Here is a 6000-nt window from a genome sequence, read left to right on the forward strand (position 1 = left end):
TTTTTTTGGGGGGGGGGGGGGGCTGATATTCCCCAATTTAATTTTTTGAGTTTCAATTTTCAATGTCACCAGAAAATGATTAATGTAGATTACGTATTTCTAATGCTGTGTTTCAAAGCAACTTCTCCTGTACAACAGGGTATGGATTGGTAATTTTAGCAGAGAATTTAATTTCTGTCAAGATTTTTTGTTTGTCTAAATATTTAAGACGAAGTAGTAAAATCGGTGATTTATATTTAATTTATTCAGCAAGCATTGTTCATGGATTCTATTGTTAATTGTGTCTTTGGTCGAATATGCCTTCCTTTCTCAATTCCTGAATTATGGTTGCTTGTTCTAAATTCAGACAGATTAATTTTTAGCTCCGCTGTCAACTTTGTCGAGCAGAGCTTATCATATAAGTGATTGTCCGTCGTCGTCGTCCGTCAATGTCCATGTCAATGTTTAACTTTTTCGACTTCTTCTTGAAAACTACAAGCCTGAATGCTTTGCTTTGATTTGATGTTTATATGTAATTTAGGTAGACCTCTCTCAGATTTGTTCATTTTGTAATGATATCTTTAATTTTCTAATTTTGGTGAATATTTTTGTCATTTTTGGTAAAAAGTGATATATTTTTGACTTCTTGTTAAAAACCACAAGTCCAATTGCTTTGATATTACATATATAGGTACTACATGTGGACCTCTCTCAGATTTGTTCATTTTGTAATGATATCTTTAATTCTCTAATTTTGGTGAATATTTTTGTCATTTTTGTAAAAAGTGATATTTTCGACTTCTTGTTAAAAACCGCAAGTTCGATTGCTTTGATACTACACATAGAGGTACTACATGTGGACCTCTCTCAGATTTGTTCATTTTGTAATGATATCTTTAATTTTCTAATTTTGGTGAATATTTTTGTCATTTTTGGTAAAAAGTGATATTTTCAACTTCTTGTTAAAAACCGCAAGTCCGATTGCTTTGATATTACATATATAGGTACTACATGTGGGCTGCTCTCAGATTTGTTCATTTTGTAATGATATCTTTAATTCTCTAATTTTGGTGAATATTTTTGTCATTTTTGGTAAAAAGTGATATTTTTGACTTCTTGTTAAAAACCACAAGTCCAATTGCTTTGATATTACATGTATAGGTACTACATGTTGACCACTCTCAAATATGTTCATTTCATGATGATATCTTCAATTCTCTCTCCTTCGTTTTAGCCCATTCATAAATCGTGTCATTCATTCTTTGATGCAACTCGTTTGCGTGAATGTTCTTGTCGGCTAACCCACCAACCATCCCCATCTTACCTCCTCTTCTGGTCATTTTTCACCCCACTATTGGGCAAAGGACTTCATCCGGTCCCCCATTACAAGGACGAACGCCCACTTTCTGGCTTTTCCTTTGTATGGCATGGCAATTTATGAACACCTTTGCCCAATGCTCACCAGTGAGAGTTTTGAAGGGTGACCCCTTGCCCAATTTTTTAGTGTGTATTTTTATTGTGTAATCTTTCCATTAGTAGTTATGTTAACACATGTTTTTTATTTCTTTATAGCTGACTAGTTTTAATAAATTGTCTTACTTTTAATCTGGTGTGTTGTAGTGTTTTTACAAATTGAAATGCGCAGTGCTAACAGCAGAGCCATCTCAGCCGAGAGGCTGCTAGTTATGATATAATCAGTGTGAGATTTGCATTAGCCAAACATATTGAAGTATACCTTGTAATCATATCAATATTGTAGTGTTATTAAAAAATATCTAGAAATATCATTGTATCACAAAAATCAATACTTACATTTCAGCTACAGTGTTCCTTTTGTTGTCTAAATTCAGTCACTCAGTTTTATGTGATTTTATGACTAGATAAATTACACAGGCTGTGTTTCTGTCACTGTGTTTTTAAGTGGCATTATCTGAAACCATAAAGTTGACAATCAAGACATGTACGCGGTACACATCAGACAAAGTTTAAACACACATAAATTATTTTGGTTATTTGTTTCTACCACTGTTGTTATTGCAAACATTACCCAGAAAGCACAAATACCTAAGTTGTCAATCACAAAAATCAATACTTATATTTCAGCTACAGTGTTCCTTTTGTTGTCTAAATTCAGTCACTCAGTTTTATGTGATTTTATGATTAGATAAATTACACAGGCTGTGTTTCTGTCACTGTGTTTTTAAGTGGCATTATCTGAAACCATAAAGTTGACAATCAAGACATGTACGCGGTACACATCAGACAAAGTTTAAACACACATAAATTATTTTGGTTATTTGTTTCTACCACTGTTGTTATTGCAAACATTACCCAGAAAGCACAAATACCTAAGTTGTCGATCACAAAAATCAATACTTATATTTCAGCTACAGTGTTCCTTTTGTTGTCTAAATTCAGTCACTCAGTTTTATGTGATTTTATGATTAGATAAATTACACAGGCTGTGTTTCTGTCACTGTGTTTTTAAGTGGCATTATCTGAAACCATAAAGTTGACAATCAAGACATGTACGCGGTACACATCAGACAAAGTTTGAACACACATAAATTATTTTGGCTATTTGTTTCTACCGCTGTTGTTATTGCAAACATTACCCAGAAAGCATAAATACCTAAGTTGTCGATCAAGACGTGTACGCGGCACACCTCAGACAAAGTTTATTTAAACACACATGAATATTTACGGTTATTTGTTTCTACTTTTGTGGTTTTTGTGTACATTACCATAAAGTTTTTTTTAGTTACAGTCTTTTGTCTTAAAGAGTTAGAAGTCATCCTCACTTAAACTCAGCTGTTGACATTGTAGATCAGGCAAAGAAAAATATGTACCAATAACACAACCCCCTCCCCCCTAGTTTTTTGCACCTGACCCTTTTTTAATTATAGAAGATTAGTCAAATTGATCTGAATGAGGGCGCCCTTCAGACAACACAAGAGGCCAAATAAGATGATTTGAGTTCCAGGTTACATCACAACAAAATACCAGGGTAAATGACCTTTTTGTTGACCCAACCTTTTTTTTATAACCCAGTAGTCAAGCCACACACATTTTTTGACTCCCATGTGCGAAGCACAAAATGGGAGTCTTTGCAGTTAGTGTATACAGATAGTGTGTGTGTATGTGTGTGTGTGTGTGTATGTGTGTGTGTATGTGTGTCCGACTGTTCCACTGCTATCTCAAGAACCATACATCGGTTTTTGATGAAACTTGGTGCATAGATGCTCTGGGCCAATGCGCAGATTTGATTAGGTTTTGTTAAAAATCCGTGCATATTAATTACCTAATTTGCATGATATTTAGCTATTTTTTAGTGGTTCCATGACTGTTCCACTGATATCTAAACAACCACTCATTGGATTTTGATGAAACTTGGTACATAGATGCTCTGAACTAATGCTAGGTTTTGATTAGGTTTTGGTAAAAATCCATGCTCGTTAATTACCTAATTTGCATGATAATTATCTAATTTTTAGCTGTTCTATGACTGTTCCACTGATATCTAAAGAACCACTCATTGGATTTTGATGAAACTTGGTACATAGATGCTCTGAACATATGCGCAGATTTGATTAATTTTTGGTAAAAATCCGTGCATATTAATTACCTAATTTGCATGATAATTTGCTATTTTTTAGTGGTTCCATGACTGTTCCACTGATATCTAAACAACCACTCATTGGATTTTGATGAAACTTGGTACATAGATGCTCTGAACTAATGCTAGGTTTTGATTAGTTTTTGGTAATAATCTGTGGATACTAATTACCTAATTTGCATAATTATTAGTCAATTTTCGGTTTTTCCACTGATATCTCAAGTACTAATCATCACATTGCAATGAAACTTGGTACATAGATGTCATATGACACTGCACAGACCTGATAGTTTTTATGGTAATATCAGTACATATAATTACCTAATTTGCATAATTAATTAATTTTCAGCTTTTGATATAAGTAGTGAGCATTACATTTCAATGAAACTTGGGACATGTACTTACATACTCAAGGACTATGCAGAGATTGATTGTTTCGGATAAATATTTGTGCATATTAATCACCTAATTTGCATAATTAGTTAATTTTCAGCTTTTCCACGGGTATCTCAAATACTAATCATCGCATTTCAATGAAACTTGGTACATAGATCCTTTAGGACTATGCAGAGACCTGATGAGTTTCAGGGTAAATAATTGTGCATATTAATTACCTAATTTGCATAATTATTTTTCAGCTTTTCTACTGATATCTAAAGTACTAATCATCACATTTCAATGAATCTAGAATTATGCAGAGACCCAATTAGTTTTTGGTAAATATTTGTGCATATTAATCACCTAATTTGCATAATTAACCAATTTCCAACTTTCACACTGATATCTCAGGTACTAATCATCACATATCAATGAATGTTTATACATGGATGCTGTAGGACAATAGACAGACCTGGATAATTGTGGGTTAAAATCTGTACATATTAATTACCCAATTTGCTTAATTTACCAATTTTAAGCTTTCACACTGATATCTAAAGTACTAATTTCCATTTTAATGAAACTTAGTACAAAGATGCTCTAGGACAATGTACAAACCTAATTAGTTTGGGGTAAAACTCTGTTCATATTATTTCCCTAATTAGCATAATAATTCATAATTTTTTGGTTCTAATCACATTTCAATTAAACTTGGTACATAGAGTTTTTGTTACATTACGCAGACCTCATTAGTTTTACAATCAAATCTGTTCATGCTAATTTTCTGATTTGCATAATTAGTTTTCAGCTAAGTAATTTCAAATTATATTTAATGTGTCTCCAATAGTCTCAGCACATGGGAGTTCTTTCTAAGCTTTCTTTTATTGTGGCTTTTTGTAAATTTGTTGGAAACGTTTAAGCGACAACATTTGACAATAAATGGGAACTATTTGTCTTTAAACTAACTATCCATGATTTCTTTTTGTATTGAATTCTTCATCATTTCTGTTGCTAGGATATACTGTCTGCTGCTGACATCATTGTCTGGTCATCACTCTATCCCCTATTGGCTGAAAATACACCACTTCAATCCCAGCATGCATCAGTCAATAAGTGGTTCCAAAAATTACTCAAACTGCAAATGTTTCAATCAGCTGTTACTATGGTAACCCAGGAAAAAGGTGTCAAGATGTTTTATGACTCCATAGCAATGCAACCTGTAACAAGTCCATCAGGAATAGGCAGTGAAGACACAGAGGTAAATATGGATAACTCAAACAATGTAGTGTTATATGTATTCCAGTCACATGACATGCTGTAATCTTGTCACATGACCTATCTTAACCAATCTCTTACAGAATACCAAATAAAAATGAGTCAATGAAATATTACGTACATGTAAGTTAACAATTTTTCACATTGTTATTTGTAGGTTCAATCAAATGAGAAATGTACTGTGGCTAGTCCATCAGAGGTTGCTATGGCAACAGATGCGTAGTATAATGGTTGCAAGTCAGCTCCATTGCCGTATAGACCCAGCCATCCAATGTGAGTTTTAACAATCCTTTAGCCTTTGGTTTAGGTCACATGACTGCGAAGATCAAAATTAAGATAAAAATGGGATAACTATTCTGAAAACTAGTTGTAAACGTAAAGATATAGTTGTCTAATAAAGTATTTTTATATGTAATCATTTGAATGCTAAAGTTTACTTTTGTCAGTTTTTACAAAATAAATCTGAAGATGTTTTGACATCTACAACGTCATTTTTGTTCATGGCAAGAATTCAATTCCTCAAAAGAAATGTTAAAAATATAAATTGTTTCAGCAAAAATGTTATTTTTGTTTTCAATTTAACCACTTTTGATATTTAGTGGTTGTTCAGGACATTCACTAATATTGATTCCTGTGAGTGTATTACATTATCTTGACTTATTTTTATTCTGTTTGTTAGTCCCCATTCGGACAAAGTCTGAAAACAGGGACTTATAATTTGGTCTCTGTCCGTGCGTCCGTCCGGAGTCATA

General features: G+C 33.1%; 1 long non-coding RNA gene across 1 annotated transcript in view; it reads left to right on the top strand.

Annotated features, from left to right (window-relative positions):
• LOC102809999 (uncharacterized) overlaps positions 1-5441 on the top strand; it is a 160817-nt gene extending 155376 nt beyond the window's left edge. The window contains exon 3 of the long non-coding RNA XR_014927937.1: positions 5406-5441. This is a non-coding gene — a long non-coding RNA (uncharacterized LOC102809999). The remainder of the gene's footprint in view (positions 1-5405) is intronic.
• The last annotated feature ends 559 nt before the right edge of the window (positions 5442-6000 follow it).

The sequence above is a fragment of the Saccoglossus kowalevskii genome, chromosome 20 (genome assembly GCF_978046115.1).
Source record: "Saccoglossus kowalevskii chromosome 20, keSacKowa6.1, whole genome shotgun sequence".
NCBI classification, from domain to species: Eukaryota; Metazoa; Hemichordata; class Enteropneusta; family Harrimaniidae; genus Saccoglossus; species Saccoglossus kowalevskii.